This window comes from Prinia subflava, chromosome 2, assembly GCF_021018805.1.
Source record: "Prinia subflava isolate CZ2003 ecotype Zambia chromosome 2, Cam_Psub_1.2, whole genome shotgun sequence".
Taxonomy (NCBI): domain Eukaryota; kingdom Metazoa; phylum Chordata; class Aves; order Passeriformes; family Cisticolidae; genus Prinia; species Prinia subflava.
Window position 1 is genome coordinate 13112108 of NC_086248.1, and position 26245 is coordinate 13138352.

Sequence of the window (26245 nt, forward strand, 5' to 3'; positions counted from 1 at the left end):
GTGCAGGGCTGATGGCTGGACTTGATTTTAAAAGTCTTTTTCAACGAAGCAACTCTGTTATTCTATGTTTCTATCATTCTGTGATCAGGCATAAGGCGAGAGGAAGTTTGTATGTCCAAGACAAAACCCAGTCATTTTTTGATTATCCGTTCAGTGATAAGGAAAACCACATACCACTCTTTATCCCTGTGCCTTGCTTTTTTTCATAAATAGTGTAGATGAAGTCCAAGGCCCTGAATATCCTCTGGAATACGGTCTGAAGAAACATTTTAATGTGAATTTTGATGTTTAAAGTGTGGAAGTTGGGAGAGTTTGCTGTTGAGGAAAGTCTTGGATTCCAGTATAACAGACAGTGTATTCCAGAGAATTCAGCAAGTGGTTAAACAAACCTGTGGAGCAGTGAAAAAAGAAATGAATTCACATGTACTTGACTATAACTTGCACAGCAAAGGTTTGATCTAGGTCTTTGCAAAAGCCTTTAATGAGATGTTTTAAAATTACTGAACTGTGACAAAACAGTAAATCCCTACACAGAGATACATATGCACACACCAGAAATTATATGTAAGCACGTATATATATCATATTTAGTAAGATCAATATTATTAGAAAGCATTTCACATGTTGGTCTTTATATTCCCAATCATGACATTTTGTCTAATTGCAGAATTTGGCACTTTTCCAAATGGAAAATCTTTTATTCTAGAGATAACCTGTTATGGCTTATCATGTGAGAAAGTAACATAGCCTTAAGTTGAATGCTACTCCTGTATCCAATTTTCTGGAATACTTGCTGTTTTTCCAGGCATCTGTTATTGTATCCTAGTTATTTAATTTTTCAAACCAGCAATATTTTCAATGTAGATACAAATCTATTCATGTGAATTAACTTGGAAAAGAAAACCTACAAGCATCTGGAAAGATAGTAAACTGATATTGTTTTCATTAAGAATGTAAAAGACATAACAACAATCACAGACATTAAAATTACAAAGCAACTGAAACAACAGCTACTAGGGCTGTAGATCAAAATTAATCTAGGAAAAGTCTATTTAATAGTTCGGTTTTAGATTCCAGAATACTTGAGATTGGAATTAATTCTTTAAATTAAAAATAAATAAATAGAAAATGTTTTTTACTATTGTAGCTTACAGAGTGCTGACTTTCTTGAGGACAAAGAAATGTAGTTAAATTTTGAGGACAGACCCTTGTCTATTAATGTAGCTGCAGCCATATTATATTTACAGATATTTCTGCATGTTCTTTGTGAAGAATTCATGATGAAATGCTATAGAAACATCTGACAATGTGCAGATAAAAAAGTCCAGAAATTGTACACTGGGAATGCATTTACTCAAAGAAATAAATATTTTATAATAATTTTATAATCATAATTATAATATTTTATAATGCAAATGAAAAGCTGATGTTCTATTAGTAGTTCATAGAAATTAGAATAGTATTTCATATTTGACAGTTTATCCAACTAGCCAAAAAATGTGTAAGTCATTTCAATACATAGCTAAATTACAGCTACAGATGGAGTAGCAAGATCAAAAATTGATTTTTCTATTTAAGGTCTGTTGCTTAATATAAAGAAATGATAGTGGATCATTTTGGTACCAAAGATACATTTCCCCTTTTACATCAGTATATTTTGAGATGTTTTATCAGCCTGATGCAAGTACAAACTTGCAATCCCTCTTAAGGTTGTAGCAACAACAGAATTTGGACTTTTGGCTTCTTTAAGTGACTCTTGCAAAGTGTCAGTTTTGCCTGCCTCAAGATATGACTGTAATAAGCAGGACACTATTTGATCTCTTATCTAGGTTATCAACACTTTGAGGAGGGATGATATTTTCACCAAAATGAGTTATGAAAAAGCAAACTGCCTGAGGCTTAAATAAACAGATAATAAACATTGATCTGCTGCTAAAATGAATTTAGAAAAGATCACCAATGAATTAGTGGGAAAGGGATTTAAGAATAGAACTATAATATTCAACTATATGAAAGATATTCTTACAAAATAGACAGTACAAATATGCCTTTATATCTACCAATGGTAGACGTGCATAATAATAATAATAATAATAATAATATTCAAAATACTTGATATAGATTAGAAAATCATTGTTAAATATATTACCTGTGGAGATTGTACAATTTGTATTAGACCTTAATTTGAACAGGCATTTTCAGACAATACCAGACTAAAGCATATTGTTAGACTATGTCTAGACTCATTTGGTTATTTCCCCTACCAGGGATACAGACCAAATTATCTCCTGAAGGCACTTTCAAGCCTGTGCTTCTATGCATTCTTTGCTTCTATTCCAAAAAATGACAGCTTGTGCATAAATTTTGAAGTGTGCTGCAACATCTATTAATATTTTTCTGAAGGAATCTTTTGAGAAAGAAATATTATCTAAAATTCTGTCCACTTTATAAGACAAAAAAAAAAAAAAAAAAAAAAAAAAAAAAAAAAAAGGGAAGGTGATTCTGAACACTGTTAATTATCTGTGCTGGTGGCTCTCACTTTAGTAACATTCAGTATTGCACTGAGACTATTTTGTCCCTTGCAGAAATGGTACTTATTTTGCTAGGTTTTGGATTTTTCACTTGTTTTTGTAATTCTTGATTATAGTAAGCCTTAAATTACTTTTTCCTTAGCACTGCTGTCCATTATTACTGATTACATTTGTAGAGGAAATAAAGAATTCTAAGCCTTTGCTTTTCATATGCTTCCATAACATGCTGTATTAAATGTTTTACACTTTACATACAAAAAATAATGATGGAACTAAGAAAAAAAGTTGTTAATCATTCTAGAAAGCAAGGTGATTTTCCTTTGGTCTGAGTAACACTAATTATTTCTGCCTGAAATACATTCAAGGCAGCTGTGTAGGAGTTGAATTGTTTAGACTCTGCAGTTTTGTTTTCTGGGTGGTTTTTTTTGTTTGTTTGTTTGTTTTTTCTTTTCAACTTATGGGGTTGTTTGATTGTTTGTTTTTAAATCAGCTGCAGACAGCCAAACCATAAGCTTATGGCTATCACTTAAAGATACACAAACAGATATGTTGAAATTAGAATAACAGCCTTTAGCAGAATGGAAGACATTTTGTGAGCAGACCTAGCCCATGAATATATTTCACAGCTCTAGAGGTTTCTCCGAAAAACAACAAAGTTGGTTTTAAACTTGAGCTTTTTGCAAGATATGCCAGTGTGCTGTACCATTCTACTCATTAGACCTTCACTTAGAAAATGAAACGCTAAAATGTTTGCATCACGGCTTCATCTACTATTTCTGTCATCCCACTGCTGTGTTTTAGCAGTGCACTGCTGTGCAGTGAGGACTGCCCATAACTGAGTTTTGGTACTGAAAACAGTGATGCTGAATTGAGCTGCCTTCCTGCAAGTCCCAGGATGTGCATCAGGAGGACACATCTGACCCTCGGGCCGACATCAGAGCAGGAAAAACGCTCTCTGTTCAAGGGAGGGCCCTCCAGTCTGAAATAAAGTGCAGAGAAATAGATGCTCATTTCAGTCACTTTTTATGGAATGAAGCTGAGGATATCTAAGCTATGACATATATTGTGAGTGTGCAAGGGCAATTGAAGGTCCAGAGCCTTCTAAGGTAGGATAGAGACCAGCAAGTGTAGAGAGGACCACTGAAATGGACTGTATATCAACTCTACTGCTTCTGTAAAAGTTCAAGAAGCTCCACATAGCTCTGAATTCTGTCAGCCACTTTTTTGTCACTGAAGAACTCTGTCTTTCCAAACCTGTAGTCTTAGGCCTTTGCATGGATATATATGGATTTGCAAGAAAATAAGTGTTTGAATTCTGATATCTGTTTTTCCTTATTCTTGGGGAATGAAGATAGATTCTTTTGGGAAAGAAAAGTAATTGGCAAATATAACTTTGAACTGATAGCTCTAACAGAAAAATAATTATTAAAAAGTCATATGGTCTATTTTTCTAACAAAATCAACTGTTTATTCTGTAAAATTACTGAGTCCTGAAAATATGTTTCCAGATATATGTTCTCCTGTTTATTATTAAATCATCTTAAAAAATAAAAGTAGCTTTGAATCAACATTCTCAATTTGAAAACCTAATTTATGCTACTTTGTTTAAATTAAAGTCCATATATCTTTCTGAACATGCTCATTAGTTTGCCCACATCCCTAATTCTTTGAACTAATGTAATGTAGTTTTTCCTCAATATTTCATTTGGATTGCAGTAAGATAATGTTGTCTGTTTTCCTCAACAATCCCTGAATTCCAAAAAACCTTGACTCTGAGCTACTTATCTGTGTTTACATAACTCCCTGGATCATGGTGTCTAAGCATCTCACAAATTTGGTGGCATTTACCTCCTTAGCACTTTGCCATGCAGACGGAAGGCACTATTTAACCTTAAACATTTTGTCATAATTTACGGTCCATGTTTTAGAAATAATTATTGTAAATTTTAAAATAGTAGTATCTACCTAGAAAAGTGTTGATCTCTGGCTTGTCTAGAAACCCAGTGCAGTTACTCAGAATACAGAAGGCAGTTTGTGGTTCTGTATACATTGAGGAGATGCAATCACCCCTGTGAAGAACTGCTATCCACAGTTTGCTGATTGGGAAGGGTTATAAACAGGAGCCAAACAAATAGGAATAGATCATAGAAGAATCCTGCTATGAAGCCAAATCACTTGTCTTAACCTTAGGCTATGGATTTAAGCAGGGGATTTACTTGTCTCTGACAAAGATCTCTATGCTGCGGGCTGTTTCTTCTGAAATCGATGGCAATCTATGTTCACGGTCACTTACATGCATAAGTTATATCTGCAGAAATTCTTCCTATTAAAAAAAAAAGCAAAACCCAAGAGAAATGTTGTAATAATATAAGGTTTAATAATCTATGGAAATAAGCAAGAGATGAATTTATTTGCTGTTGAAAAATTGTAAAACGATGATGATAAGTTCTAGAGGTTTCTATTAATATACAGTGGTCTTCACTTACAACATATTGCATATTTTTTACTTCCTCAAGTTTTAAACTTTAATTTTATTCAGCCTTCAAGATTAAACAGCTAACTCACATCTCAGAGGACAATTGAGCCTCTATGTCACATTGATTTTGACAAATCACTTACAACTGCATTACTAGTTCCAGATATAACACAGGACTTATATAACACAGATCCACATCAATAAATGTGATGGCAGAAGTGCACACCAGAGTGATTAGGCAGCATGAATCAGTGGCAAGTTACATGGCTCTAGTGACTCCAACAGTATGTGGATGCAAGTTAAAAAGCATTCAAAGGGCTTTTTTTTCACAAGTACCTTCTACAGATAATTTTGTAATATTTGGACATCCCTGAGGTATGGTAAGCAAATGCTCTGCTCTGAATTATATACCTGAGAAACTTAAAAGGACTTTAAGATCTCACTAGACTCACTAGACTTTTTGCCTTCTGTCACCTATATTTTCAGTTAAATATCTCATCTACTGATATTTTTGGACTTTGGTCACCATCAACAATACTCTTATGACATGATTATGTCCATCTTATCTTTCTTTGGATGTGCTGTGGAATAGGTGAGTATAAATAAAAAACTGCTTGCCACTGTATTGACAAAAGTCATCTTGGTGCCAGAAATATGCTAGAGAAGTTTCAGTAAAATTTTTAGAAATTTGGGCACATATAATTTTAAATAAATGTTGAACTTTCTGATATATCGCATTAATTGAATTTTCTGTTTTAAATCTTTGTTGTTATATTTTATTACATATGTTTTCTATCTCCTCTCTCATTTTTTCTTACCTAAAATGGAGAATACCACTGTTACACTGTTCTTTCACATGAAGATGAAGAACAACAAAAGACATAACTACATGCCATGGTTTAATCACAGTCAGCAATTAAGCACCATGCAGCTGTTCACTCTCTCTCCTCCCCTTTGGGACTGGGGAAAGAATCAGAATTGCCAAAGTGAGAAGTCTCATGAGCTGAGATAAAAGACTCTAATAGCTGGGGGAAAAAAATAAATTAAAAAATTATTAATTGTAAATAAAAGAAAAATAGCAGTAGAGAAATAACTCCTAAGAAAGATAAGGAATGCAAATGAAAATAATTGGTCACCATCAAGAACTGATGATCAGTCAACCCCCAAGGTGTAGCCTCCCTGCCAAGCCCCCATCTAGTTTTTGTGCTGAACATGATGCCATACAGCATGGAAGGTGCATTTGGTTACTTGGGATCAGGTGTCCCCACCGTGTCACCTCCCAGACCTTTGGGCACATCCAGCATACTCACTTGGCAGGGCAGGGGGATAAGCAGAAAAGGCCTTGGCTCTCTGCAAGCTTTGTGCTATCAACACACTTTACAGCACAAAACCAAAATGTAGCTATGAAGCAAATTAATTCTATCCCATCCAAAACCTATAGAAGGAATAAAAAAAAAATCAATGGATTGACAATCCAAACAATATTTAAATATTGAACTTAATTACACACGTATGTTAGATGTAAAAATCTTTGTCTTCAGTGCAGATCCTGAGTAGTATTTGTGGACGACTGTAATCTAATCTTGATATTTTATGGTTCTTTCATGTTTAATTTTTAAAGAACATTTTCTACCAATACTGAAATTTCTTCAGACTTTTCCTAAGGATCCTCTGTAATAGCCAATAACACCGGTGAAGGAACCTCCTTGAAGACATCTATCACGAGAATACTAGTGTGAAAAATTATCTTAAAAACTTTGCCTATGATATATTTATACATATTTTGTGCTGATTCAAAAATTTCACAGTAAAATAACTTTATAATTCTAATGGGACATATCTTTGCACATTATCAAAAACATTATCTGCAACATACTGTTGAATTTTTCAATTTCTGCCCTTTAATTGGAATAACAGTAACAAATTCTGTGATTTGTCTAGTGAGGAACATTTTCTAGAATTATAATTAATTCAGTGGCAAGAGGTCTTTTTTATCCAGGACAGCTGATATCTCATCTTTTTTGATCTTAGGGAAACTGCATAAATATTCTGGAAAGAGAGACAAGATAATAAGCCAAAGCCACCTGTCCAGAAGATGAACTCCAGACTTTCTTCAGACTGTGATCTGATATTTTGTATTCTGTTAACTGTAAATATTTCTTCTGTGCACTTATGTTTACAAGACCATAACAAGCCAAGTTTGCAACTACTGCTCATTACAAAATTACAAAGAGCAAATGATAGAATTCAGGCTGCACAGGAATTTGTGAGCTGTATTAAAATCACCTAGTTGGATTTTGTATTTTGATATCACAGTTTTTCAAATGAGTTTATAGGAAGTTGTGTTTTGGATAGAAAGTTTCAGATATTACTCATAAGTTTTTGAATGCAGATGCTTTAGCAGTCATAGAATTAAGTTAGTAGAATTTAGAAAACTCTTTGAAAGCCATCCTTTATTACTACTTAAATGTCAGTGTAATATTTCTTAATAAAACTTTGTAAATCAAGTTTTCAATATGAAATAATAGTATGAATTCATAAAGGTGTTACAATATAGAACCATCCATATTTTCTCTGTTCTCCCAGTATGCACCATTGTGGAAGAATTTTAATTCTTTTGTACTAAAGCAAGGTACTAAAAATTCCTTCTAATGTTCAAAACCCGCTAAAAGCAATGCCAAAATGGTTGGTATCTCATATTCTAAAATCAGCAATGTTACTGGCATTTGGATTTTTATATAATCTAATTATGTCACTTCAATCTGTATTGACATCTATAAATAAATTCATTTATCTGAATGTTAGTACATGTATAAACACATGCAGAAGAGAAGGCATATAGAAATTACATACTTTTCTCCTGTATTATCTCAGAGATGGCAAGGATTCATATTCTTTTTCTAATGGAACAAGCCATAAAAGCCTGAATGAGTTTCCAGGGAATATCATATTTTAAAGAATTATTAAGTGCTAACACAAGAATGGTGTGGGGGTTTTGTTTTGGTTTGGTTTTTTGTTTGTGGTTTGTTTTTTTTTAATGTTGTGCAGGATATGCAGAGATGAGAGAAAAAAGAAGTAGGGGTAGCTCCCAGAGTGTGGTAGAGAAAATACTCTAGAACTAACTAATGAATGTTATTTTTTATCTTTAAATCATTCTTATGCAAATTTTATGTAAATTTTATGAAATGCTTGTCTGTGCATGAAAAGAATTGGTATCTGTAGAAAAACATATTATCTACAAAAACACTGAAATTAAATCCTTGTTTTCAATTCTTAACAACACAGAGTTACTGAATTTTGCTCCTCTATACTCTGTTTCATATCAATGCAAATTATTTGTAAAATTCCCAGGCTTGCTGTTTTTGATTACTCAGAAGTTAGTGTAAGCTCTAGCCTGGTTTTCTTTTACAACTTATACAACAACCACCTTGTACAACCTCATGAATTTGCAGTAGGGTTAATTTGACTTGGTTCTTCATAGTGAGGGTTTGCTGCCATCAATATTTGACATGGTTTGAAAGCATTTTTTAGTCCCCAATTGAGCTATATATGATATTTCATAATGGAGTTTGTCAATGTAAATGAACTCTAGGCAGAGTCAATTTCATTGGTATATGTACCCAGATATTTCATTTTATGCTCTTTATATGTATAAAACCACAGGAAAATTATGTTCTTGACATGTTCAAAATTCTCTTTAAACTCATGTGTCTGAAAAAAGATTTTTAAAAATCCCTAAACAAGTTTTCATCCACCATTAAAAATATGTATACTGTTAATGTAAGTTTCAGTACTGGTAAAGTTCAAAAAGAGAATGAAATTCTTCATAATTAACAAAGGTAATAAAAATGAATGTTCATAATTTGAAATATTTTGTATTTTCTATACAAATCATGGAAGAAGAGAAAATTGTAACAGTTTTAAAGATCAGACATCAATTGTAATGATAAATGATAAAATGTAATGATAAAATACTCAATGTCAGAAATAACCTATGGGATTGTAATCTTTTCAGTGGCTGAGTCTTCCACACTGAATCTCCCTTCTTACAGAGAAGTTTAAGGAAGACTTTCTAACTGCTACACTCCAATAGTACAGATACTTCAGAATGCAGGAAAAAAGCTCACAAAACAAATAATACATTACTACAAGACAAATGCAGTTTTGGCCTGCCATTCCTTATGTACTGCTTACATGTGGCTTGATAGCTGAAAGATAAAAAGCAAATCAGTAATCTCTACTTCCTGAAAGCACATGCAAACAGTAAATAAATTTTCTCATCAAGGAAGTGCTGCTGTTACAATGTTGATGCCTGACCTCACTGAGTTCATATCCAGCTGTGCAGCCACCTTTGGCAACTTTCCCCATCTTTGCTTTGTTTCCTCACTTTCAGGGTTGCAGTTTGGTGTTACTGGATTAACCATGCTTCAGCCATATTGTAGCCTGTGTATCACAGGCTGCAAGGTTTCTCTGTCAGTGCCTGCATTTTTGCCTGTATTCTTTGGGTTTTCTTCTTGATTTGGTTTGCTTTAGTTTTTGACAGAGTAAAATGGTCTTATTGTGACCGCAGTCCTAGGCAGAGACAGAATAAACACTTCAGAATGGTCACAGCACACATACCATGGTTTATGCAGTTCTGTGAGGCTGTGGCCATCTGCATCAGAAGCTGAGCACAGCACATTTTCTGTGAATGCCCCACTGCACACACTCCTCACCAGAGAGTAAAACTCTGCTTTAGCTGAAAGATCACAGGGCCACCCATACACTGGCTGTGGCATTATGGCCATGGGTCAGCAAATGCAACTGCCTCCCATTCCTGTAGGCTTGTGAGAATATACAGGAAATATAGTCCTGAACTGGGAAGGGAATGGGAAGGGGATGGGGAATGGGAAGGAAAAGTGGCCATCAAGACTGACAGAGGTGTTCAGGATTTCTTTGCCTAATTTATGTTCCATAACAAATTGAATAGAACTTACAATGGTAAGAGCTAGTGTTAAACAAAATGTCTCTGTGAGAGGAGAAAACAAATACTGGCAAGGTCATGAGGATTGCACACAGATCTATGAAATGGGATCACAAAAGATTGGTTGTTAAGCTTTTGGAAAGGAACCATAAATCATCATTAAGGATCTTGTATCTTCAATAAGCTATTCTTAAGGGAAAGAGATGAGTTTGAAAAACTATTGCAAGTGTAGATAACTGATAAAAAAAGGTATGTGGAACATGAATACATGTCTTAGTCATACAGGGGTGCAGCTAGGCATGAAAACTCAGATTGTGAAAGTAAGTGCGGCACAACTCTGTGTTGTACTGACTAGGGAATTAGGACACACACAGCAAAATCAGTAGTGGGAAAACACTGCTTTTGGGAAAGGAAAGTTGCTTCCATTTTTTCCTGAGAAAACCAGAAAACTGACTCTTTGAAGAATAGTAAATATCTGCATAAATTAAAAAATCTTTCTTATTTTTAATTTTCCATTTTTCTCTGAGGTCTGAAAATTTTTGTGTTGACTAATGTATTTAAATGATTTCACGTCTGAGGAGAAAAAATAAAAGAAAAAACAGCTGTACCTGCTAACACAGACTATAGATTTGTTCTTACTTTCAGTCCTGTTCAAGTGGCTCAGAGAAAAAAGGTTGATCTTAACATTCTGCACAGTAATTGCAGTAGATGAGCAAATGGAATGAAGCTGAAGGACGTCTCAGCAGATGAGAATAAATAATGCTGGTTATTTATTGTTGGTTACAATGACATGGATCTCTGTCAATGTAAAAGTAAAGGCAAAGCCAAGCTTCGGGTAACATTCAAAGAAATGTTTTGTAAATCGTAATAAGATTTACAAAGATTTGTAATAGAGGCAAAGTTGCAAAAGTTTTAATAACTTGATTTAAATAAACTTATTCTTTTCTGTGATATTCTTTTGTATTCTTCAGCTAGAGGAAAGTACTTGCTTCTAAACAGCTAAAATTAAGCAATTGATTAATCAATGCCTCATTATTACACATCTAATAACAAAAACTGTAAATATATTTTCCTTCATTGTAATTTGTTGCAGTTATTAAACAGGGAAAATCAAGATATACCTGAGTAATTTCAAGAAAGACAATGCTTTTTAAATGGTATTAGTTCTTGAGACAGGAAAAAAATAGCATTCAAAATGAAGATATCATTAGAATGTTCATGTGGATCATTCACCTTGCATGTTTTGTGGGCTTTAAGGTTATATTTGTTTATTTCCGACCACAAAAGTCAGCAGTGCAAAATGTTTTAACTGGTTAATTTCTTCAAAATGAACATAAGTTTCATGGTTTCCATGGTTCTCACATGCACAGTTCAGAAAAGACTGTAAAATAAATAAAAAATATTCCAAAAAAATATAGATACGGTTATTGTATTTGGGATGGCTGAAATAACAATATAACTCCAATCTTCTTGGAGGGCATACAGCAATGTTTATAAAAATCACACCCTTTTTATACACTGTTCTGGTACAACTGGACATAATTGACCATTCAGACCAACGCCTCTTCGTAAATATCTTTGCAAGTAAACAAGTTGCAAAAACAGCAAGTGCAAGATTAGAAATTGTTTGGAATGTCTTCCTCCAGAGCAATGCCTGGGGAAGTCTATCTGACATGCTTTCCCACATGTTCTGCTGCTGCCTGGTGCCTGAAAATGTCTCTTTGACCAGGCTGCCAGCATCCACACATATATATATATATATATATATATATATATACACACAATTAAAGGTAACTGCATTATAGAGGAGAAGGTAGGCAGAAGCTCACTGCCAGATAGTTTTTGCAGTCCAGAAAAATTTACCTTGATTTGTTAATTGCTCTCTCATGGTGGTTTGAACTTCTTTTTAGGATCATATAATCAGATAATAATTTGGGTTAGAAAGGCCTCAGAAGGTCTCCAGCTCAATCTCCTGCTTAAAGCAGTGTCATTTATGAGATTAGACCAGGTTGTTCAGGGCTTTATCTGACTGAGTCTTGAAACTTTCAAGGTAGAGGACTGAAAAACTTGTCAGGGCAAGACCATACTGTGGTAGGTCATTGAATCATAGAATGGTTTTGGTTGGAAAAAAACCCCTTAAAACTCCCTTAGTTCCAAACCCCCTGCCATTGGCAGGGACACTTCTCTCTAGAACGTAGTGCTCAAGGCCCATCAAACCTGTCTTGAACATTTCCAGGGACTGGGCATCCACAGCTATGGGCAAACTGATCCAGTGCCTCACTACCCTACCTGTAAAGGATTTCTTTCTTGTATATAATGAAACCCTGCCCTCTTTCAGTTTGATGCCATAACCCCTTGTCCTCTTGCTGCACTACTAATAATGTTTTGTGAAAAGTGCCTCTCCAGCTCTCTTCCAGACTCCCTAAAGCTACTGGAAGGTGCTATAAGGCCTTCTCTGGGGCTTCTCTTCTCCAGGCTGAACAGCCCCAACTCTCTCAGCCTGTCTCCATAACAGAGGTGCTCCAGCCCTTTGATCATTCTCAGAGCTCTTCCTGGGACACAATGGATTTTTGTCCTTATGTTCAGGGCCCCCAGACCTGGACACAGAACTCTAGGTATGGTCTCACCAGAGAAGAGGGGTAGAATCACCTCCCTTAACCTGCTGCCCATGCTTCTTTTGATACAGCCAAAGGCTGGCCTGGCTTTCTGGGCTGTGAGTACCCATTGCCAGCTCAGGTAGGATTTCTTTTCTACCAACATATCTGTCTCCTCAGGGGCTGCTCTCAATCTATTCTCCACCCAGCCTGCATTTGTGCTTGGAATTGCCCTAATCCAGGTGCAGGACCTTGCACTTGGCCTTGTTGAATTTCATGAGGTTATCATGGGCCCAACTCTTCAGCCTGTCCAGGTCTCTCTCCATGGCATCCTTTCCCTCAGTGTGTCACACAGCCTGGTGGCATCAGTGAACTTGCTGAGGGTGCCCTCAGTCCCAGTGTCCGTGTTCTTGACTAAGATGTTTAACAGATTTTAAGAAATTACTTGGGACATTGCAATAAAATCTTTCTTGGCCCTTGTGGTGCTCAAAGCTAATCCTCTTTAATTCTTTAGCAATATTTAACATAGTGTGATGTAAACAGTCAGAGAACTGCTAAAGATTCTCTTTTTACATTTTTTTTCACTTACAGATAAACATGCAAGAAGTGTTAAAGTAATATTATCAATTATTCGCTCCATGTATTTCACTGAGATTAAAAGTTTAACAGGCCAAAAAATGATCTATTCAGCCCAGAAAGCTTGGATAGAATTAAGTAACCCAGGCAAGAAGGTATTGGGAAACAGAAGCTTCTTCAGAAGCAATTCCTCCAGTATTTCTTTGTAGCTGAATGAATTTTTCTTTCATTTTCATGTCCTCTTTGAGTACACAGTCTATGAATTAAAAGTCTGAAAGGTAGACATGATAAAAATCCATAGCTTCATATTAAAAGGAACCATATTTTGAAACTATGAAATTGTACAGATGTGAAGATTCATGTTTAGATGTGATTTTAGAGATATGGTTTAGTGGTGGACTTTATTGTTGGATTACTGTTTAGACTTAATGATCCTAAAAGATCTTTTCCAACCTAAACAATTACGCAATTCTATGTAGTTCTGAGTTCTGTTGCAATCATTTCTTACCGAACATCTGAAGATAATGTTTTTGTTCAAAGTTAAAATTTTAATTGTTCAATTTTGTATAAAGTAAAACTTTCCTGAGGCTTTCTAGAGGCTTTTTCTTCTTACATCCTTGAGAGGAAGTCTTCCTACACCATTCTTGCTTCATAGCAGTGTCATGGAAATATATATGTTCACATGCATGAGTTTCATATTGATATTTCAGTATAATTTGGGGCTTATAATTCTATATTACAAGCATTACAATAATATGCATGAAAAAGATACAGAAAGAAACACTGAAACAAACTTCATTTTAAGGGGCCGGCAGGAGCATGACTGGTCCATGAGGGAGATGCACAAGGAGCTAAGGTTGATGGACAGGGCAGTGTCGTGGGCACAGCTCTGCAGGAACTGAGCTGCACCAGGCTGGTGACAGTGACAAGCTCTACCTACAGTCACAGAGAAGGCAAGGAAATGAGCCATGTCCTGGGGCCAGGCAGGTCCAGAGACTGAAAACACTGTGACCTAAAGCACAGATCCGAGATCCATTTTGGAAGATCAGCTGGGACAGCAGAAAGCAAGAATGGGCACACTCCACATTACAACATATGTTGCTATGTTCAAGCCTACCTTAGTTAAAGAAAAATAAAAGTCCCAGGGAGATGGTCAGGGCCAGCAAGCTTTGGAAGGGCACTCAGGACAATGGTGGTCTTGTGAGTGCATATTATATTGGCTGACTTCTGACTCAAAAATAATTGTCATACCTGGCCAGGTCAGTAAGTGGTCTGATTAAAATATATCCATATTACTACAGGGCTTTTCAAAATTTATGAAAACACTTGAATTAAGATGAAGATGAATGAAGATGCTAATTGTGATATTTCCTAACTTCAGAATATGAAACCTGTAAATATTTTTTCCTGGCATTAATTTCTTAAGATGATGTTTAAATGAAGTCAAGTTTTCTTTTCTTCTTTTCCTCTTTCTTTTTTTACCACCTCATTTCTCTGCAGCCCTCTCTTCCCTCCCCCTGCCTTGAGTTTTGTAGGCAATTAAGTTTTGAAACTGAAAAAAAAAAAGGGAAAGGAAATTATAGCCTCTAGGAACCAGCTGTGATCTTCACATCATCTGACAATACAAGATGAGAAATGTGTCCAAGAAGGAGGTATTTGATTTTGTAAAATCTCTGATTCTTTTTTTTAAAGAAAAAACAAACTACTAAGAACTTCACACCTTTATTCTGTTTTATGTGTCCCTTTATGTGGGGCTGAGGAATGTCAGATGAGAGGAAAATAACTTCTTTAATCTTCAGTATAGGAAAGAAGATGCAGAGAGGGAGGGTGGTGGGTTGACCTTCACTGGTCTCCAGGTGCCCATCAACCCCCTCTATCCCATCCCCTCCACAACAGGATGGAGGAGAAAAATGATGAAATGTTTGTGGGTCAAATAAGGACAGGGAGAGCACTTAGCAATTACTGTCATGGGCAAAACAAAATCGACTTGTGGAAATCAATTTCTTACCAATCAAACAGCACAAGATATGGAGAAATAATAACAAATTAAAAAAATATCAAACCTCACCACTGCCTTCTTCACAGGTTCAGCTTTCCTCTTGACTTTTCTATCTCCTTCCTTCAAGCAGCAGTAGGGACAGGTTGTGGTTATTGAGTCAGTTTATCACATGTTTTTGCTGCTCCTTTCTTCTCATATTCTTCCCCTGTAACATTACAGAGTCTCTCCCATGTGACACAATCCTTCATGGCTTTCTCCAACATGAGTCCTTCCCATAGAGTTCAGTTTTTTGGAACTGCTCCAGTATGTGTTTTTTCCATGGTGTGCAGTCACTCAAGGACTGACTGCTCCAGTGCGGGTCATCCACAGGAAAAGTGATCCTGTCAGGAGACCTGCCCCAGCAAGGATTTCTCTCCATGGGGCCACAGTCCTGTCAGAAGCCAGTTCCTATTCAAACTTTCCATGGGGTAACTCCTTCCTTCAGGTACAACCTGCTTCAGCCTGGAGTCCTTCATGGTCAGCAGCAGGGCTGCAGAGAAGATTCTGCTCTGGTACCTAGAGCAGTCCCTCCCCTCTTTCTTACACTGACCTTGGTGTCTTCAGTGTGGTTTCTCTCACATATTTTCTCTTTCTCTCACAGCCGTGCATAGCTATTTAACACTTTCTTAGCTATTTAACACTTTCTTACATATGTAATCACAGAGACTCTACCTATGTCTCTGGCTCAGCTCTGGCCAGCAGCAGGTCCACCTTGTAGCCAGCTGGAACTGTCTCTGTCCATCATGGAGACAAGTTATGGTATCTCCTCACTGAAGTCACCTCTGCAGTTTCCCACTAGGAGAAGCTTGCCATGAAAAAAACAGTACAGATATTGTCCCAATAAAAATACTATGGCTGGATGACTTATGAAAGGAGAACCTTTCATAATTCTAAATACTGGCAATCAACAAATATTTCACTTTCTTAAATCTCCTCCTAAAATTTATGATTTCTTTCTTATACTTCTTATTCTTCTGAAGTATCTAGTTTAGTAGTGGAACTAATTTATAAACCTTGTTTCCCTGCGTTTTTTATACAGCTTTTCCTGTTTCAAGCTTTTCTCAAATAGAGCATCATAAGTGGTGAAATAAATTCTGTTCAATACCACTGATCACTCTCTTCACAGAGCCTAAATTGATTTAAAAATAATGGAACTGTACTCTAGAAAGCATTTACACTTTTTTGAATTAATGACGGAGGAGACCTATTTGGATGTGCATGAACCACATCACCTCAGCATGATCCGTAATAAAAGATTTTGGCTGATGTCATGCATATTGATGAAATAAACAGATGATGCTTTCTAGAAGAAAAGATCAAGATGTCAAGAGAAAGCAGAATAAGAACAAGAGGCCAAATGTAATATACAGGAATGTTAATAGAGTGGTAAAAACTCAAATCTCAATGTTTGTGCACATGATATTTGCATAAACACCTCAGGATGAACACATTTATCTTCACTGTTGGCTAACTTATGGTCAGTACCCAGAGTGGGAACACTAAAACGAAATCAGATTTTTCCAAGCCTTACTTAGTCCTACTCTTAAACATCAAGCAGTGCCTTCTGTTACAAGACAGATCCTGTTACTGTCTCAGCTTAGAGCAGGTGAAGAACGAAGATAAAACTTGCAGGGTAAAAGCATTCAGATTGTTTTTCTCTAGAAATGTGCTCTAGTTTATCCAGCTTCAAAGCAGTGCATTTCCTGATATTGACATTCCATGCCCCACACAGAAATGTACACTTACAGAAACACACATTAAAATGAAAGGTTGCATATTCCATCCCAAACTTATCATGATGAAGACTGCTTTTGCTCATTCCCATTCTGTGGTATTTCTAAGGCTATGGCTATAACTTCGTGAACATATTTAAAAACTGAATAATTTATTTATATTTTTACAATTTTAGAATGTTTTGACAGTAGATGACATTCTTATAGAGTATAAAAATATATGAATGAATCCTCTTCTTCTCCCTGTGGTTTATGATATATCGTTTATCACCAAATGTTATTATTTGCCATGTGATTGGCATGCCAAATAGACCTACTTCAGAATTTTTCTTTTCTTTTTTTGGAAAGATATTAATTTTGAAGGACGCATAAAGAGTATTAGCCCGGAGAGTAAATTATTGAAAAAGCTATAAGCAACTGAAAATGGAACCTTTTATTGCTAAATACCGAGAAGGTCTCATAGGCAGCATGAGATAAATATAAATCCTTCAGGATATACAAAGCAAACCTGAGAAACAGATTGACAAGCATGAGGTTGATAAAGAGTAAATAATAAAACTGATAACAAGCAAACCAAGCTAAAAGAATTTGATACTATTTTCCTAACTATCTTCCAAAAATAAATATCAAAAAGTAAAAGTAGAGATGAGGAATTTTTAACATAATGCATTAAGGAAAACACAGTAATACTCTGCTAAAGCACCTGAAATAAACTTACTATATTGAAAAGCAATTATCTGTATGTATGTGATGAAAGATTTCAAAAAATCAAAAGAGAATTTATGTTTTTAAAAACTCAACAGAATTTTAAGATTACTTTGAAGAAAGTAATGGAGACATGACATATAAAATACAAGTTTCACAAAATTATTTCAGAGATAAATAAGCTTTCTCAGAAATTAATGAGATTTTTAATTGACTGCCAAAAAATCAAGATAAAATTCCCAGTGTAAAATTTAATAAGGTCATTGCTTTCACTACAAAATCAAAAAGCATTTGACATCCAGGTATTTGAAGCACTTATTAGCATTTGTTTTGCAGTTTTTCATGAATTCTGGGACACTGAGACACATGATTGCAAAGTTAATATGACACAAGTAGGTGGCAATACACCCACCTGTGACCCATACTTGCTTTAGAGCAATAATGCTCACCAAAAAAAAAAAAAGTCCTCATATCCTGGTTCATCTAAAATCTCAAGGCTTATTACAGCTCATCAGCAGATTAAGTGCACAATTTCTTAAATCATCAGTTCTATGGACAACTGGATTCCTAAACTTTCAAGAGCACATAATTGCTGAAAACCTCTATGCATATTTTGTCTTGTTTTCCCTGGTTCAAACAAACCTTCTTTACTCCATACCCATTTCTTGCTGTGTTGATGGTTCCAAACTGGAAATTTGGCATTTCTCTCCCAGCTGGAGCCTTTGTCGTTTGTCTAACAAACTTTCTGTTCCTGATATAATTTCTATATATTTTTTTTGTTCTCTCCTCTCTATCAATTGTCAGTGAGTCACTCTTATTTTACAAAAAAAACCAAAACAACAAAACAAAACAAAACCGCAAAATGACTCCCAGAAAAACAAAACAGAAAAAACCCTATCTGTTTTATCAGAAAAACACAAGTATTGTTATTATCTATTAAAGGATAGATATTTTAGTTACAGAATCACAGAATAGTTTAGGTTGGAAAAGACCTCTAATATAATTGGTTCCAACCTTTGACAGATCACCACCACTTAGTGTTACATCCAGCCATTTCTTGAACACCTCCAGGGATAGTGACTCCCCCACCTCCCTGGGCAGTCAGTTCCAATCTTTGGCAAGCTTTTCAGTGAAGGAATTCTTCCTAATGTCCAAGCTGAACCTCCCTTGATACAGCTTGGGCCATTTACTCTTGTGCCATTACTTGTTGCCTGGGAGAAGAGCCCTACCTCCACCCATTTACAACCTCCTTTCAGGGAGGTGCAGAGTGATAAGGTCTCCCCTGAGACTCTTTTCCTCCAGGCTAAAAATCCCCAGCTCCCTCAGCTGCTCCTCCTGTGCCCTGTGCTCCAGACCCTTCACCAGCTCTTCTGGTGGGCTTTCTCCAGCACCTCAATGTCTTGTTGGGAGGGGCCCAGAACTGGACACTGCACTTGAGGTGTGGCCTCACAGTGCCAAGGGACAGTCACTGCCCTGCTCCTGCTGGCCACTCTATTTCTGACACAGACCAGGAGCTTTGGCCTTCTTGGCAACCTGGGCACTCCTGCCTCATGTTCAGCTGCTGCTGAGCAGCACCCCCAGGTCCTTTTCCACTGGGTAAGACTCTCTTCCCAGACACTCCTCCCCAAACCTGTACACTGCAGGGGTTGGTGAGACTAATATTCATTAAACAAGGGTTCTCAAATCTGGTTAAGCACTAGATACACAAGGATTTTGTCAGTGTTTCACAGTCAAAACACAGTGTGTAGTATAAAAAGTATGAAAGGATAATTCTAAGTCTGAAATACAAATTATGCATCTGCAATGATTCTCAAAATCATGGCAATGGAGGCTGCTTGTTTTTTTTAATTTTCTTTTCTTTTTTTCCCCTCTAAAACCAATTAAAATTTTATATGAAGACCTTTCTAGCTTTTACTTGTCTCATAAATTTCTGTTTCATCAGTTGGCTAAAAGTGAAAATATCATATTTCTCCTACTCAAGAAAGGTTTACAGGTGAAACATTTTAAAGAAAATATGTGTTTTCAACATGTCATTAAGGATTCCAGAAATTAAACACATTCTGAGGAAGGGCTATCTCAGAACCTTTGTGTTATCTTCCCCCATTTTGAATAAAATTATTATGATTTTTCTGTCATCAGAAATAAAATAGAGAAATATTTCTTCTCTCAGGCTCAACTAATCATGCAACTTTTGTTTAATTTATCTCAGCCAAGTCTCTGTTCTTTACTTCAGCTACTGAATTAAATGTGCTGCTGTGATATAATCATTCCTCCTTTTAAGTTGTGTTTCAATATTTTAATGTTTGATTTTTCAGAACCTAGAAAAAAAAATCTTGCTTTTGTGGCCAAAAATGAACATGTCCATGTTTTAATGATTTAATTTAAATGTAAATGAAAATTTTGAGTATAAATGTTTTTACTTCCTAGGCCTAATCAGGTCCACATAAAAGAAAAAGTGAAAGAGAGTATGTTTATCCTTGGATAAAGAAATCTGCAAAACTAAAAAGTAAAGTTTCTAACATTTTATATATTTCTTTAAAATTATTTAAGATAATGCTTAATAAAATAGGTCATAAGGACAAACCTGTTGCTGGTTACTATTTCTGTCAATTTTAAAAATATTTCCATTTGAAATCTGTTTGAGGTATTTCTTTACAAATATAAATATTTTGTACTTGTAGTGAACAATTCAAAACACACATAGTATGGACTAAGGCCTACTTTTGTTGTTGTGAATGGATACATTGTGTCTCAAACCGGACTGGTTTTTTTGTGTGTGTGAGTGTGTTTTTAAGCCTTCGGGCATTATATTTGTGTCAGAAAGCACAATGCTTTGTCCAAAAAGGCCTTTGAATTTGTGATAAGATATAGAATGAAAAAAAAAAGTCTCAATGACAGCAACCTAAGTACTTTGGCCATTCTAATCAAAACCATTAGCTAGATAATGTGAAAACAGACAGAAATGCAAAATTCATACTTTGAAACCCTTTCAATGTACATTGATAAAAAGAAATATATATTTATGTAAAGTGCTAAAGCACAAACAAAGCATCTAAAAGAATATTGTGCCAGATAACAGTTGTCAATATAGCTAGAAGGCTATTTTATTAAGCTTTGTATATCTGATATTACCGGATGACTAAATATTGATTAGAATGCATTCTTTTTTAAATCCTTTTAATATCTGAAATAGTTTTTCCTGGAGGCTTCTACTTCCTTAGAATCTCCTTGGAAAATCGGTATTGCAAGACTGGTTGGAGTGACATTATAATCTGGAAAGTGACTGTCACCTTCTTAATCAATAAATCTACTCTTCAACTCTTATCTGCTTAGTGACAAGAATGAATTTTTAAAACTTTTTTAGGCATGCTGTGCTAACAGACTTTATGTGTGATGGATTGGATTTTTGTCTCATGGTGTCCATCAGTTGATTTCCAAAGTTCTGCCTCCAAAACCAAGCTCCAGCTGACTATACCCTTGCAAGCCCAAGTACTTCAATTAATAGGTTTGTGGATGGACTCTGACAGGATTCTTAAAAATACACTTTTCACAGAGTATCCAACTTTTTCTAATGGAAAATTTTGTGCTGGTTGTAGATTACCAAAAGATATATTATGTATCCATACAAATTTCACTTTGTGCTTAGTTTATGATCCTTGTAGCATTATGAGCTTTCCTATCTACCAGAAAAAAAAAAAAAGTCTGATAATATCCAATGGAAAAAAAATATTGTCATTTCTAACAATTTAGGCTCAAAAGCGAATAAACATCCACTTAAAGTTTAAAATCTGAATGGTTACTTCACCACTATTATTAGTAGCAGTACTTGTCCTGGTTTAAGGCAAATTTTGGAGGAAACCTCTGAATGAGATCACTCTAGAAAGAAGATTCAAGTCATCCCAGGACATTATTATTAGTAGTAATCGTAATTGTAATCTTAATAGTAATAGTAACAACAATAATAATAATAAATTTTTTTCTCTTTTTAGCAAAATTAGCCAATCCACTTCAGGTGAGAATGAATGCAAGGAAATTCTAAATTCTCTGACATAAAATCATAGAATCATAGAACAGCTTGTATTGCAAGGTACCTTTGAAGGTCACCTAGTCGAACAATCCTGCAGTGAGCAGGGACTTCTTCAACTATATCAGATTGCTCAGAGTCCCATCAAACCTGACCTTAAATGTTTCCAGAGATGGAGAATCTACCATCTTTCTGGATAACATCCTCATTTTAAGAAATTTATTCTTTATATCCAGTCTAAATTTATTTTCTTTAAGTTTACAACATTACCCCTTGTCCTGTTGTAACAGGGAGAGTTAAAAAGTCTGTCTCCATCTTTCTTTCAGGTCCCCTTTACATACTGAAAGACCAGAATAAGGTCTCCCCAGAGCCTTCTCTTCTCCAGGCTGGACAATCCCAATTCTCTCAGCCTCTTTTCAAAGCAGACATGCTCCAGCCATCTAATAATTTTTCTGGTCCTCCTTTGGATCAGCTCCAACAGCTCCCTGTCCTTCCTGTGCTGGGGACCCAGGGCTGATGCAGCCCTGCAGGTGAGGTCCCACCAGAGCCCAGGACACGTTTGGCTCTCTGGGCTGCAAGGGCTCATGGCTGGGTTGTGTCCAGCAGCTCATTGCTCAGCACATTCAGATCCCTCTTGGGAGGGCTGCTCTCATTCCCTTCATCCCCCAGCCTGCACTGATACCAGGGCTTGCCTTGACCCTGCACTTTGTTGAACCACACAAAATTCCCATGGTCTCACTTTCTGAGCTTGTCCAGGCCCTTCCTAATGGCACCCAGAATGTCAACCCCACAACTCAGCTTGGTGTCACCCGCAAGCTTGCTGAAGGTGCATTTCATCCCACTGTCTATGTCAGTCATGGATGAGGACACTGAGTGGCACTGGTCGCCCTGAAGGACACCACTCCTCACTCATCTCCACGAGAACATTAGGTCACAGACCACTACATATTGATGTGACCATCCAACCAATTCCTAATCCTCCAAAGAGTCCACCTACCACATTTATATCTATCCAGTTCGGAGAGAAGGATGTGGTAGCAGGAACATGCCAAAAGCTTTACAGAAGTCCAGATAAATCACATCTCTAGCCCTTTGATGTCATCACCCTATCATAGAAGGCCACTGGCCTGGCCAGGCAAAACTTTCCCTTAGTGAAGTTGTTCTGGCTGTCCCAAATCATCTCCCTGCCTTCCATGTGTTTTAGAGTAGCTTCTAGAAAAATCTGTTCCACGACAAACATCTTAAAAATACCCAGACTCTCGTACTAAAACTGAATTTAGGCATTTTTTGTTTGATTTTTTACTGCCCTTTTTCATATAAAGGTCAGATTCTGGAGAGCCAATAGTTATGCATCAGTTTTCATCCACTGGCCTTTGTGAATTACTTTTAATCCTATATATTGTTGATTCAGTATAAGACTGCCATTCATTTCAGGATTTTAATGCTTCCTTCCTTCCTTCCTTCCTCCCTCCCTTCCTCTTTTCTGTGTTTACCTGGAATACACACTCAGCCTTGCTACTGGTTAAAAGCACAAACAAAAACATGAGCCAGGAAAACAGCCACGGGCTGCAGCACTCAGGCAGAAGGAATTGCCAGCTCCAGGTGTCTGGGGAATTTGGCATCTACTCATTCTTCATGGTGTAAGGTTATGAGGAGAGCTTAAATTAAACTCTCTGATAGAGACATCAAACACGTGTGTGTGACTCACACTCAAAAGCTGTTACATATAAACTTACAGCTAAAAAAAAAAAGAAGTAGCTTTCAAAAGAAGGAATTTTTAAAAGTCTATTTATATTTTTGATTGTTTTGCAAGGTTTTAAAAATGATATGTGTCTTGGTTTGGAAATACAGGTATCTGTCAGGGAAAACTGGAGTTTCCCTTGGAATGGAGAATGTAAAACCTCCTCCCTCCAAATTATTACAATTTTGCAATTAGGAACTTTCCGGCCAAAATACGGGAATAGGAGTAACAGTTCTTGACTAGGAATATTAAAATGCAAATGCAGTAATACAAAAAAAAACAAACAAGCAAACAAACAAAAGTCTTAGAAAACCCTGATGGAGCCAGGAATACAACCTGACACCCTGTCGACCAGGGTGCTGGAAGCAGTCCAAATAGGTCTTCCTGGAGTGACAGATGTGGTTCTGTTGGAGTAGAGATGATCCTGAAGTGGCGGTGAGATGAGTCCAATCTTCCTCTGAGAATCCAGTGGAAAAGGGGGATGCTCTGCTGCTCTGAATCTCAGGTTTTACCCAGGTAGGAATGTTTGGCTCCTCCCACTGGGGGGAACATCTCAAAATGGAATGGTTTAATTTTATCAGTCATGTGGTGAGCCTTAATGGTCCATTAGCAGCAAATATCCCCCTTGAGGGAGGATGGGTCGTGGAAGAAAAAAGGAACATTTCTGCCCCTGGTTTTAACAGCTGGCCCATTAACAGAAGGCACCCACCCCCTCCCCCCTGGAGTTAACAGGAAAAAAATGAGAGATAAAGGAAAAAAAAAATCTCCCCAACTGGTTTCAGCATATGAAATAGAATACACTTTTTTTTTTTTTTATTACATAACCCAAGACAATCTGTTACTGTGTGGTTACAGATCTGCTTTATAGTTTTTATTGCAAGTTGTCAAGAGTGTAAGAGGTCTACTTTAAGACCAATTCCAGTGTTGAGAGACTTACAGCAGCCTTTTTTTTCCAGGATAAAACTGTAGTTTCTAAACGAAGGGGTCTAAATTCTCTATTTCAAATTCAGTGCCTTGTTTTTGATGATCAAAAATACACTAACTTCCTCTCTAATTTAAGTTTTACTTTACAAAATATTTTAAATTTCCTTTCAAAATCTTCTCCAAATGTTCATATGAAAAGAGAGGAAGAGGAAAGCAAAACAGACATAAAGATACACAGTAACATCAGGGAAGTGGTCTAAAACTAATTTGACAATTGTGCTCCATTTTGAGCTTGCAACTTGTCAGTGTGCATTGTTTTCACCTAGAAAAGTATATGGGCCTTAGAGATACTGAGCAGGATGTTAAAACCAAGTCCAGTGTTTGGCAAGGAACTAAAGAGAAGAAAAAAATGACCTGTAGTAAAAAAACCCACCAAACTGTAGATCATAATAATTATATATATATATATATATATATATATATATATATAATGGAGCCTTTCAGACTAATGAGATGGCTGAACCAGCTGATTCTCTATTATTAGGTGATTGGAGAGCAAGAATGGGACAAAGGACTGCACTATTTAGATGGATGAGAGAACATTTGCACTGAAAACACTTTCAACCTGAGAATTATAAAATGTCAGGCTTGCCACAGATGAAAAAATATTATCCAAGAATTATATAGAACCTGGATTGCCTTGAGGGAAACACATTCTAATACAGACAGCAGAGTCTTCAGGACAAAACTCTTCATCTGATAAAATTTAATTAATTTGATTGTTTGTTTTTTGTGTGTTTGTTTGTTTAATTAACAGTGCTTAGTACCTTAATTTCTATTTGTCTTTCACTGCAATAACTTCAGTTATATTATTTTTTTAGGATTTCTGCACAGTTATAATCGTCTCCCATTTTCCCACAACAATGTCTTTTTAATTCATAAACTCAGAGACTTGTGCTTTTGCAAAAGGAAAAGTTTGAATACAGGAATATCAATGCTTCTCAGAAGCTGGAATAGTAAAATCAACCTATTATTTCCTGCTCTGCTGGGAATGCCTTTGAATTCAACATAGACTAACACAGTCATGGCTAATTTTCAGCAGACTTTTTCAGCTGTTACAGTTTGGATTCTTCTTAATCTAAGACTTCTAATTTGTGACACCAGTTGTTGGCCCTGAATGGCAGTAATTGATTTTATACTAAGCAGAATTCCTTTTTCCAGATGGAAAGAGTTCAGAATTTAAAGGACAGAGGAGATATGGATACATTTATTCTTTTCTCCTGGCCAAAACATCTGGCAAAGACAATTTATCACAAATAGTTATCAAGTTATGGGTTATCTACAGAATGAAAAGCATTATGTCATTCCTTCTTCTCAGGATCCATGAAAAATGGATCCAGGCTGCGATACCAACAGCAACCATATTTACTAAACAGACTCAAGTAATCTATTTAGTTTATTTCCCCATGCCTAAGACTACATGAGTTACTGTCCAGAGTACCTGTCCCTTGCCTTGGAAGAGGAAGGGAATATGTATTAAATATCTAATTTTTTAAAGTTAAATTGAGGTATGATGAATCACCATTCAATACTTTTGACAAAATCCATATGGCAAAATTGTTTTAGAAACCAAATCAGAGTCCTAAATGTCCTACAACCCTTTGCTGAAATTAAGAATTATAATTATTTGCACAACTTTTCTGTAAAATCTAACCATTATTTCAGGTACACTGCTGTGATGCATTATTTTATATTGTCTGTTTAACCTTAGGAAAGTAAAGAAAATGGGTATACGTTTTTGTGAGTAATATCCAAACCTGAATACAAATCATGGGGTTTTGCCTTGATATAGCATATTTAAATTTAGACATGTACAGTAGTGTTGAAAAGCTATAAGCTGCTGTAGCATTTTTTAACGTAGTCAGAACAATTGCTCCATC